This window comes from Vicugna pacos, chromosome 10 (assembly GCF_048564905.1).
Source record: "Vicugna pacos chromosome 10, VicPac4, whole genome shotgun sequence".
In the NCBI taxonomy this organism is placed as follows: domain Eukaryota; kingdom Metazoa; phylum Chordata; class Mammalia; order Artiodactyla; family Camelidae; genus Vicugna; species Vicugna pacos.
The window spans coordinates 57444063-57456304 of record NC_132996.1 but is presented as its reverse complement, the minus strand read 5'-3'; the positions used below and the strand labels follow the sequence as shown (position 1 = coordinate 57456304).

Genomic DNA, 12242 nt, shown 5'->3' with positions numbered 1-12242 from the left:
TAACCAGGCCTTTTTTCATCGCTCTGGGGAGAAAGTTGTGAATAAGAGTGGACTCTAGGGAAGACAACTAATGTTGGGAGACTAAAGGAAGTCAACACTAGCAATATAGTGTCCTTCTTGAAAAGACAATTAAAAAACCTTAGTATATAGTGCTATTCAAGTCCTAGTTAAGGGCATAGAAACCACGAGTCTATGTCCTGAAAGGGAAGGACAGCAATGAACTGAACTGCTCCTTTTGAGTGGAGACATTCACCAAGTCCAGGCACAGAGCAGATTTGCTTCTCCTCTGTCTCCCCCACTGGGGGAGGGGGTGTCATAGACTAACTTAAAGGCTGAGGACAGTAAAGCATGAATTCTCAGAAATAAAACTCAAAGATTTCCTGAGACCAGAAAAAAGGATCAACCTGCAAGAGAAAAACAAGAGTCTCGAGACTGGTCTCTTTACTAATGCTTGTTTTCCTAAGTAATATTTCTCCAACTATCATCCAGATAGCATCATATTTCATTTTTCTGTTCCAACCTCTAATCTTTAGAGAGGACTGTAGAAATCCATTTGCCATTTTGTGATATGGAATCTAGGACATGATCATCATTATTATTATTATCACTGAAGATAAAGAAATCTATCAATTTCATTATTTCCTGCTGCCTGCATTATCACAACTCTGTGTTGGTCATCTACTTTAAGGGTCAATATAATGACATTGCTGGGAATTACATATAACCAGTTACTCTAAGTCAACAACTCTTTTTTTTATTTTATTGAGTTATAGCCAGTTTGCAATGTTGTGTCAATTTCAGATGTAAAGCACAATTTTTCAGTCATACATGAATATACATATATTCATTTTCACATTCTTTTTCACTGTGAGCTACCAAAAGATCTTATATGTACTTCCCTGTGCTATACAGTATAAGCTTGTTTATCTATTCTATATATACCTGTCAGTATCTACAAATTTCAAACTCCTAGTCTGTCACCCCCTCACCTCCTCTGGCAACCACAAGTTTGTAGTCTATGTCTATGAATCTGTTTCTGTTTTATATTTAAATTCATTTGTCTTCTTTTCTTTTTTAGACTCCACATATGAGTGATATCATATGGTATTTTTCTTTCTCTTTTTGGCTTACTTTACTTAGAATGATATTCTCCAGGGACATCCATGCTGCTGAAAATGGCATTATGTTGTCATTTTTATAGCTGAATAGTATTCCATTGTATAAATATACCACAACTTCTTTATCCAATCATCTGTCGATGGACATTTAGGCTGTTTCCATGACTTGGCTATTGTAAATAGTGCTGCTATGAACATTGGGTTGCTGGTGTCTTTTTGAAGTACAGTTCCTTCTCAAAGCCAACAACTCTTGATTCAACTTTAATAGATCAAATTCTATTCAAAAAAAGTTATGAGAACAATGACTATTTCTTTTGAGAGCTAGGGAGCCTTATCTCTTCAAAAGTCAGTCTGGAAAGTTCACTACTCAGTACCAGTTAGCTTCTGAGAAGTGACATGTTTATAAATGGTATCCTATCTTATAAAACTTTATGCCCCAAGGCATGTCAACAACTGATTTACTCCGTGTTTGCTTATCTGGGAAGACTGTGAGAGCACAGTTCATAGGGGCATCATGGCCCTTAACTGCATCTCCAAAAGTTCATCCAGCCTACACTCACTGAATACCTTGTGTATGCAAAGCACCAGGTCCAGTAATGAGTGTGCAAGATGAATAACACCTTGTCTTCATACTTGAGCATGTTTAACAGATACACAAGTGTCTCTTCTCCTCTTCTCTTTAGGGGATATACAAAGTTTCTATGAATGATGCTAAGTTCCCTGAAGTCTTGTGTAAAGATTTGGCTGCTTTTTCAACACCTTTATCATTGTGGCTTTTAAGCAAAGGATTCAGGCAGAATTAACTTTGATTGTGTCTGTTTGCCATCTAACTGTAGCTGTTGAATCCAGAGGCCTCCAATGAATAATCAAGTCTATGTAATGGTATATAGTAAATGCCACAAGAGATATATTTACAAAGGCCAGTGGATGCACAGAAGAGTTTGGAAATAGAGGAAATAGTAGTTGAACCTAGTCTTAAAATGTGAGTTACATTTTTCCAGGTAAAAATGCAGCTAGAGGAAAAGTATGGAAGGAAACAGCCTGTATGAAGGTACAGAGGTGAAAGAGTACACAGTTTGGGGCATTTTGATTGTAACTATAACATAGGATTGTGGTAGTGTTACTGAGTCTAAACTCATCCTGCTTGCCACATGACAGGCCAGTAAATCAGGAGATGAGGTGTTGGAGTGAGGAATAACGACTTTATCCAGAAAGCCAGCAAACTGAGAAAACAGGGGACTAATGTTCTAAAGAACCACCTTACTCAAGTCAGAATTCAGATTCCTTTTATATTTAAAAGGGAAGGAGATGTAATTGTTTGTTGCAAACTTCCTAGAGTCCAAATCCTTTGTTCTTGCAGCTGTCCCTGTAGGTCAGGTCATGATATTCCTGTAAATCTTCAACAAGACAAATGATATTCTCCATTCTGTAACTTTTTATTTCTATATGAATAAAAAGCATTATACCCTGAAAGGTCAGAGCCTTGAGAATGGGCTATCCTATATACTTCAGGCTATAGGCTACATTCTTTTACAAAACGTGCAGAACCAGCACAACTAAGCAGAGGAAACAGCACAGGGTTAGAGCAAAAAGAACAGATGTAATATGGAGTCATATTTGTTCTTCCCTATTATAGTAGGAGCTAACACTAAATGAGTAGGCTGGGCCTGTTTATGAAGGGGATGCTGTTTCTGTATTAGGCTATCTCTGTCTCATTCAGTCTGTTCATATCTTCCGGTTGACACACTAATTGAAGAATTACTTTCTTGTTCACACTCCTCTTATGATATTGTAACTCAAGATAAACATGTGATTCTAAGTTTCATTGTGTCTAAGATTCCAGATGGAACTCAGCTTCCCCACTCTCTTGTCCACTCCTTCCTCATACCATGGGAACCCCTTCCTCTATGCAAGTCACATGCCATTCAAAGTTGTTTTCGTTCACTCATGGGCACTGCTTTGTCAGGAATCACATTTCAGCTTAAAAATTTATCCTATGGATTGAAGTATCAAAGCAGAAAAAGTTTCTTACATTTACAAAGTTCTTCACTCACAGCTTTTTCTAATTAATGATTATATGTTGATATAAAAGCTGTTAAAATATTGATTAAAAAGAAATTTGAGGAAGCAGTTGAAAGCAAGACTGATGAGACAGGTAGAGAGCTTCTCCAAAGAGAAGTGCTATTTCCCTACCAAACTTGACAAAGCTCCCCCTCACCCCTGCTCATGCTTGCTTGCCCTGATGCTAGAAAGTTGTTGTGCCTCTAACATGGCTACAGTACTTTCAGTTAAATGTATACTTGGTGTTTTTTTTAACTTATTTTTAAAATTGAAGTATAGTTGATTTACAATGTTGTGTTAGTTTCAGATATACAGTAAAATGATTTGGTTATACATATGTGTGTATGTGTGTGTATGTATATATAAATCTTTTTCAGATTCTTTTCCATATAGGTTATTACAACATATAGAATATAGTTCCCTGTGCTATATAGTAGGACCTTGTTGGTTCTCTGTTTTATATATAGCAATGTGTATATGTTAATCCCAAATTCCTAATTTATCCCTTCCCTGACCCTTTCCCCTTTGGTAACTATAAGTTTGTTTTCTATTTCTGTGAGTCTGTTTCTGTTTTGTAAATAAGTTCATTTGTGTCCTTTTTAAAAAAAGATTCTACATATGAGTGATATCATATGATATTTATCTTTCTCTGTCTGACTTATTTCACTTAGAATGATAATCTCTAGATCTATCCATGTGGCTGAAATGACATTATTTCGTTCCTTTTTTTATAGCTGAGTAATATTGTGTATGATATATACACACACACACACACACACACATATAATATTCCGTTGTGTGTATACACACACACACACACACACACATCTTTTTTATCCATTCATCTGTCAATAGACACTTAGGTTGCTTCTATGTCTTGGATATTGCAAATAGTGCTACTTTGAGCACGAGGTGCATGTATCTTTTCGAATCAGAATTTTCTCTGGATATAAGTCCAGGAGTGGGATTGCTGGATCATACGGTAGCTCTATTTTTAGTTTTCTAAGGAACCTCCATTCTGTTCTCCACAATGGCTGCACCACATTACATTCCCACCAACAGTATAGGAGGGTTCCCTTTTCTTCACACCCTCTCCAGCGTTTGTTTTTATCTGTAGACTTTTTAATGATGGCCATTCTGATGGTGTGAGGTGTTAGCTCATGTAGTTTTGATTTGCACTTCTCTGATAATTAGGGGTGTTGAGCATCTTTTCATGTGCCTATTGGTCATCTGTATGTCTTCTTTGGAGAAGTGTCTATTTAGATTGTCTGACCATCTTTTGATTGGTTTTTTTTTTTGATACTGAGCTGTATAAGCTGTTTATATATTTTGGAAATTTGTCCCTTGTCAGTTGCATTGTTTGCAAATATTTTTTCCCATTCCATAGGTTGTCTTTTTGTTTTGTTGATGATCTCCTTTACTGTGCAAAAGCTTTTAAGTTTAATTAGGTCCTATTTGTTTATTTTTGTTTTTATTTCCATTACTTTAGGTATACTTGGTGTTTCTTCTGTCTGCCTGTTTAGTCTTTCCCAAAATGCCAATCATACAAGGGAATTGGTAAAAAAAATTTTATTGTGTTTATATCTCTTACATTGTATAAAATAAACACATTTAAGCTATGTATGAGTTCACTCAAATATGTATATCATACTTATGTAACACTTTTGTGGCTTAATAAAAGTGGAAAAGATGACAGCTTAACTTCTAACTTTATGTTGTCCATCTTCTGTTGAGGGCCTGAGACTGCCATTAGTGAGGCTTGCATATCAGAGTCCTCTGCTGGGTTTATATGCAATAATACATAATGTATAATGTGTAACACCTATTATATAATATTTGGTGTGTGGAATATAATGATATATATCATTTAATCAAATGATATATTGTATAACACTATTATATGATATATTATTTATAACATTCATCTTTCCTTTTGCTCACCTCATCAGTGCTATTGCTGATGCCCAAGTTGACAGCATATGGGGCTATGGACATCCTTGGCCATGTCTAGTTTTGTTCTTGATTTCATAACTGCTTAGAAATGAAAGATTTACTTCCTCTTATGCCATGCCCTGTTTCACAACAATCTGAGAGTGGTTAGGAGTTCTAGCTCACAGTCGCCACAAACCTGGCTGTGCATTTCTGTTCCGCTACTCACTTGCTGAATAAATTTTGAGAAAATTTCTTGTGCAGATCTTACTTTGCTTCTCTGGAGAATGAGGATTAATAACCAGTTTGGGATGGGTTACCTAACGTATTTTTATAGGATTGTTGTGAATAGTGAGACAGTTTTTATAGTGTACTTGCCCAGTGCCTGATACACAGTAGATGACCAATAAATACTGTTATTATTGTCATCTGTTAGGATGTTCAGTGCATTGATGTAGTTCTCATTTGCAGACATCAAGGTTAGATCGTGTGTCATAAAACGTTACAAAACGAAGGGGGATTGAATGTAGTGCTGATAATCCCTGGGTATTGTTAATCCCTTGGGTGTGGTAATTACTCTTATAATTTGATCATCTCTAAGTTGGTGAACATATTATTTCTAAATCCATTCATTTAATTCCTTGTAGTAGCTATATTATCTTACTGTTGGCTTGGATTTGGAAAGCGAACCCCCACATGCCTCCCAAATTCCTTCTAAGAAATTAGCCTGTGATTCAAATGAAAGCTCACAGGTTGGTGGTGTGACCTGGTTATGAATTCAGCCCTTAATCTTAGGGAAATCTAGATGTTCAAGAAAACCCCAGTCTTTTTCAGAAAACCCTGGACTTTCTATGAATGGTGCTAAATCACCAGAAGTCTCATTTTGAGATCTAGCTGCTTTCTCAATGTTTTTCTCCATATGTTTCCTAACAGAGCACTAAGACAGAATTGTTCTTGATGATGTTCACCTGCATGAATGTGGGAGGGAGGAAAGGAGAAACAAGGAAAAAGGGAGGGAGAGAAAGAGAGAGAAAAAGAGAAAGAGAAAGAAAGACTGGACATAGCCATTGAAGCCACAGGGGACCCTGCGAAGAGTAATCAAGCTCATCGAGTTCACAGCCTTTTGATTCTGGTCCTTGTGGGACAGATATGCTGTCGCTAAAAGACATTGGAGTATACATACAGTTGACCCTTGAACAACAGAGGTTTTGAACTGTATGGGTCAACTTATATGTGGATTTTTTTTGATAAATATGTACTGCAGTACTACATGATCTGCACTGCAGTTGGTTGAATCTGTAGATGTGGAGCTACGGATGAAGAGAGCTGACTGTAAAGTTATACTTGGATACTTGACTGTGTGGGAGTTGGCACCCCTAACAGACACATTCTCCTAGGGTCAAATATATATATGTGCAAATCTAAAGACCTTGGATGGATTCAACTCTTCTAATAGAAGATCACAATTTTGGGAGAGAAGGAAGGATACAGGATGTGAACACCTGGTGTCTTAGTTCATTTGGGCTGCTATGACAAAATACTACAGCCTGGGTTACTTAGAAACAACAGAAATTTATTTCTTACATTTCTGGAGGCTGAAAGTCTGGTATCTGGGTGCCAGAATGGTTGGGTTCTGATCAGGACCCTCTTCCAGATTGCAGACTGCAAGCTTCTTGTTGCATTCTCCTGTGGTGGAGATCAGGGAAGTGGAACAAGTTTTCTTGTGATGCTTTTAAGGGCATTAATCCTATTCATGAGGTTTCTACCTCTTGACTTCATCTAATCTTTATTAACTCTCAAAGGTCCCACCTCCCAGTATCACCACACTGGGGAGTAGGGTTTCAACATATATATTTTATGGGAATACAAATAGTCAATTCATAACTTCTGATGACATAGATTGTATTGAAGAATAGGATTTGTTTTTCTAGGTTGTGATGTTTATATCATAATGGGGATCTCCTTTGGGAAAAAACAGTCACCTTATAAAGACCCATAAGAATGTATTTATTAGAACGTTTATTGGCTTAAGGAAAGGAGGATGACACAAACTCAGAAACTTGATACCAAGGAGGATAATAGATGAAGTAAAGAAGCAAAAATATAACCAGATTATATTAATCAGGTATTTACAATTTTCAAAGAGTTTCCATGTGATTTCATAAGATTCTAACAACAATACTCTGAATTTTTCAGAAATAATGAAGATCTACATTTCTCAGATGAAGAATATGAATCCCAGAGAGATTAAGTAGTTTGTCTTAGGTCACACAGTAATTAAAGAACATGTCTGAGACTAGAATCTAGATCTCTTGATTATAGTTCTATATTCCCATACAACATGGATTTGAGTTACACAAGTCCACTTATACATGGATTTTTTTTCAATAAATATACAGTTGTCCCTCTGTCTTAGTGTGATGGATAAAAAGAGTGGAACAAACTTGTAAGGATAACATTGACAAAGCTATGAAGAATCAGTGCAGCTCAGAGAAATGTATACTACAGAAAACAGAGGGCTTCCCTCCCAGGCTTCAGACAATACTACAAAGCTACAGTAATTAAAACAGCATGGTTCTGGCACAAAAACAGACATATGGATCAATGGAGCAGAACAGAAAGCCCAGAAATAAACACACGTACCTACGATCAATTAATCTTTGACAAAGGAGGCAAAAATGTACAATGGAGAAGACAGTCTCTTTGACAAGTGGTTTGGGAAAGGTGGACAGTTACATGAAAATCAGTGAAATTAGAATACTACTTCACACCATACACAAAAATAAACTCAAAATGGTTTAAAGATATAAACATAAGACAGGCACCATAAAACTTCTAGAAGAGATCATAGGCAAAACATTCTCTGATATAAATTATAGCAATGTTCTAGGGCAGTCCACTGAGACAATAGAAATAAAAACAAAAATTAAAAAATGGAAACTAATTAAACTTATAAGCTTTTGCAAGAAAAGGAAACCATAAATAAAATGAAACAACAACCTGCAGAATGGGAGAAAATTTTTGCAGATGATGCCACTGACAAGGGCTTAATTTCCAGAATATACAAGTAGCTCATACAACTCTAACAAAACAAAAAAACCCCACAAACAACCCAATCCAAAAATGGGCAGAAGGCTAAACAAACATTTCTCCATACAAATGGCCAATAGGCACATGAAAAAATACTCAGTATTACTAAGTATCAGAGAAATACAAATGAGGAATGCAAATCAAAGCTATAATGAGGTATCACCTAACACAAGTCAGAATAGTTATCATTAAAAAGTCCACAAACTAAATGTTAGAGAGGTTGTGGAGAAAAGGGAAAGCTCCTACAAATGTTGATAGGAATGTAGTTTGGAGCAGTCATTATGGAAAACAGTATGGATATTCCTTAAAAAACTGAAAATAGACCTACTCTATGATCCAGCAATTCCACTCCTAGGCATATATTTGGAGGAACCTCTAATTTGAAAAGATACATCCACCCCAATGTTTGTAGCAGCACTATTTACAATAGCCAACAACCTAAATGTCCATCAACAGATTACTTTATAAAGAAGATGTGGTACACACATATACAAACACACACACATACACACATACATACATACACACACACATACACATACACACACACAATGGAATACTACCAGCCATAACAAAGAATAAAATAATGCCATTTGTAGCAACATGGATAGACATGGAGACTGTCATACTAAGTGAAGTAAGCCAGAAAGCGAAGGAAAATACCATATGGGGTGAGAGAGATAAATGAGAGTTTAGGATTTGCAGATACTAACTACTATATATAAAATAAATAACCAACATGGTCCTACTGTGTAGCACAGGGAACTATATTCAATACCTTGTAATGGCCTATAATGAAAAATAATGTGTAAAGGAATATATCTATATATCTATATCTGTATCTATATCTATATCACTATGCTGTACACCAGAAATTAACACATAGTAAACCTACTATACTTTAATTATAAAAAAAGAAAACAGAGTTTCACTTATCCATATTTAAAGCAAGAAGAACCAGGAAGGGATGGGCTCACTGCTTGGGCAGATGGTGTATGGTTCACTGATGAAAGGGAGGAGAGTGATTCAGTGTCTGTTTTGTTTCCCTCGTCTACATGAAAGAAATTATCTTCATTTTGGAAGGAGCAGGAAAGCATGATTAACCAACCTGAATTAATATATGTAAACACTTAAGACAGTGCCTGCAGCATAGTAAGTACTCAACACATGTGTTAAAATTTCCCTTTCATTTTTTAAATAAAATTGCCAGAACTGAAAAGGGTGCTAGATGATTGAAATGGGAAAATCACCAATTTTCAAAATTGGATGAATTCTGAAAGGAACACATCAATGAATGTGACATCAATCCCTGGTCAAATTTAGGAACAAAATATTTAGGGATGGATTGTGAGCAGTTTGGAAAAGAGGGTGAAATTATTGAAAATAAAGAGTTGCAAATAACAAAGTCTGGCTAGACTAATCTGATTTCCTTTGTTTGGTTTTGTCATTGAATGTTTTTATTAGAAGAATGTACTAGATGGAAAATATCTGTATTTTAGTAAAATATTGGAAAAACTGTCTGTAAGCTGTGCTTTCTCGTGCATTTTGCACATACTCTGCTCTTTGGAAGCTCGTCCTCTCCTCATCTGCTCATTATTGCCTACTTATATGAGGCAGGATAATACTGTTGGAATATTAACCAACATTTTTTAATCCTTTGCAACCTTGGCCCTCCCTGAGTCAGCTAGACTGTCTGCAAACATTATTTTAGGTAAGTGAAGACACATCAAAAAAGCAGTGGAAAAAAATAGTCTGTTGTTGGCTTTGGATTTCAAAAGTCTAACTCTTCAGGGAAACAGAAAGGATTCTGGGCTAGAAAAAAGATTTGGAAGAATACTTTGATGTATAAAAATAAAGCCTTTCTTCACTGAGACTAGATAATGAAAAATAGAGGCATGAGATGAGAGGGCTACATCAGTGAGTGCCTGCCACATGGCACTGCTACTTGACCTTCCTGTTGTCCTTTATGACCTCCCTTCCACAGCAGTATTGTCCACTGATAGTCTGGCACAAGTGATGCCTGTCTGTTCCATGTATGTCTCACCCTATGTAAAGTCCCCCTTTAATGCCTATGACACTTACAAGTCTAGAGCTGGAGAATGGGAAACTGAGAACCCAACCTAGAGGGGAGGAAATTGTGTGGAAGGGCCTGTACTTGGTAGACCTAAGCAGAATCAGTGTTTTCCCTTCTTTATCACCTTGCTGTTAAACTACAGTAAAAATCTCTAACTTTTCCCATTCTTGAGACATAACTCAAAAAAATGAGTGAGGGGGCAGTGGAAAACCTTATTTTTTTGAGATTTCCTCAGCAAACTTAGGTAGAGTCCAATGTTTCTTCTTGAGTTCCTCTTAGACTCCAAGTCCACTTGTATCATAGGACGCATCACAGGGAACTGCTTTATTAATTGCATGATCATTTCCTCATTTGACTGTGAGTCTCTCAAAGGCAGTGGGTAGATTCTACTGTATTTGTATTTCTTGGCACACAGTAAAGACTAAGCATGTGTTTAATGGGTTGAATTGAAGATGGTTAAATATATGGAATTACCTAGGTTCATAAGTGATGAGACATATACCCAAAGAATGTTGACTAATGAATTAATGTTGGTTTGAACTCTCTCTCTGAAGTAAGTCCTGTTTCTATTAATGACTAGAATGATATTATAACCCAATGATGGCATTTTGGAGTCATTTGGAAGGGAAAGTTAATGCACTGGATGAGTGTCAGAATCTAAAGAGGGAGGTATATTGAAACAATGAATCAAATATAATTAATTGGGAGTATATATAAAATACTGCAGTTTGATTTTTAAAAATCGACTGTATTACAAATTAGCTGGATATGTAGTTTAAAATAAAGTATTTATTAAAAGTCTTGCCAGAGATTTAGTTGATAAGCTTGTTATGGACCAAAGTATGATGCAACTTTTACTATATTATTGAATGCAATTTGGGGTATTATATATAGAAATAAAGGGAAGAGATGCACTAAGGCAAGGGTCCTAATGTATTCCTCACTAATGAGATCATGGCTGAAATACTGGGTATAGTTTCACACATAATATTTAAAAAGGATAATGCTGAAGAATTTAGAAAAGAGTATTTGTGGAAACTACACTTTTATGAGAATTGAGAAGGGGACTGGGAGGTAGACTAATCCCGTAAAATTAGATATTTCTAGCAATGAAGTGGCAGCTTTGGGACAGTCTTTACCTCACTTCACTGGAGTTCAAGCTGAGAACAGGAAGACCCATCAGCACATGGGATCCCTGAAATGCATAGGTGATTGGATTCGGATGAGCTTTAAAGTGGTCTCCAGTTTAAAGACAAGGCACTCTTTCTATATGTGCTCTATGGCTTAGCTGGAGAGTACTCTGTGGATGTGGATGGATAGGGTGGACCTTTTGACCAAATGGCAGAAAGTAACGGCGAAAACTACTTAGCTGAGAGCAGAGCTTCCTGGACCTCTTTTACCCCTCACTCCGTATGCTGGCCACATAGAAGGCAGAGATCGGGGCTGTCGGACAGTAACTCATGTGAAAGGGAAGGAAATAAATATCCTTGGTGGATATGACCTGTGAGGAAGAATGATGATGCTACTCGATGGTCCGTGACTCTGTACCTGGAGGAGTAACGGGACCGACTTGATCAATGGGAATGTTTGGGGGAGGGGAAGGGATACCGATGATGAAGAGGTAAGTATGGGTCTCATCTGGGAGAATGATGATGTTTTAGCCTCATGGTCCATGGCTCTGAGCCCAGCAGGTGAATTTGGGACAATTGATGGCTTCTGACACCCAGGCAGTCGCAGTAGTAATTCTGAGCTATGTGCCATGGCTAAGCAGCTCTCAGTGCTGCAGACAGCTTCATTACTGGGGGCCCATCCTTCACTGAGCAGCAGACCTTCTTCTATCAGCCAAAGACGAATGAGAAAATCACCCAGGCTCTACAAGTTTTCAATATTACCCTCTCTTTGCTGTCCAGACCAGCTTGGTTTATGTTCTCTGCTGCCTCCCCTGTGAACTATGATGCAGAAGGCCCCTG

General features: G+C 37.0%; 1 long non-coding RNA gene across 22 annotated transcripts in view; it reads left to right on the top strand.

Annotated features, from left to right (window-relative positions):
• LOC140698773 (uncharacterized) overlaps positions 1-12242 on the top strand; it is a 548636-nt gene that overhangs the window by 117276 nt on the left and 419118 nt on the right. The window contains exons 7-8 of one of the 22 annotated variants that reach the window (XR_012076713.1): positions 4669-4736; positions 7305-7410. The exons of 20 other annotated variants lie outside the window; for them this stretch is intronic. This is a non-coding gene — a long non-coding RNA (uncharacterized lncRNA). Of the gene's footprint in view, positions 1-4668; positions 4737-7304; positions 7411-12242 lie in introns of those variants that run through there. One more of the 22 variants, XR_012076707.1, reaches the window with a different exon arrangement.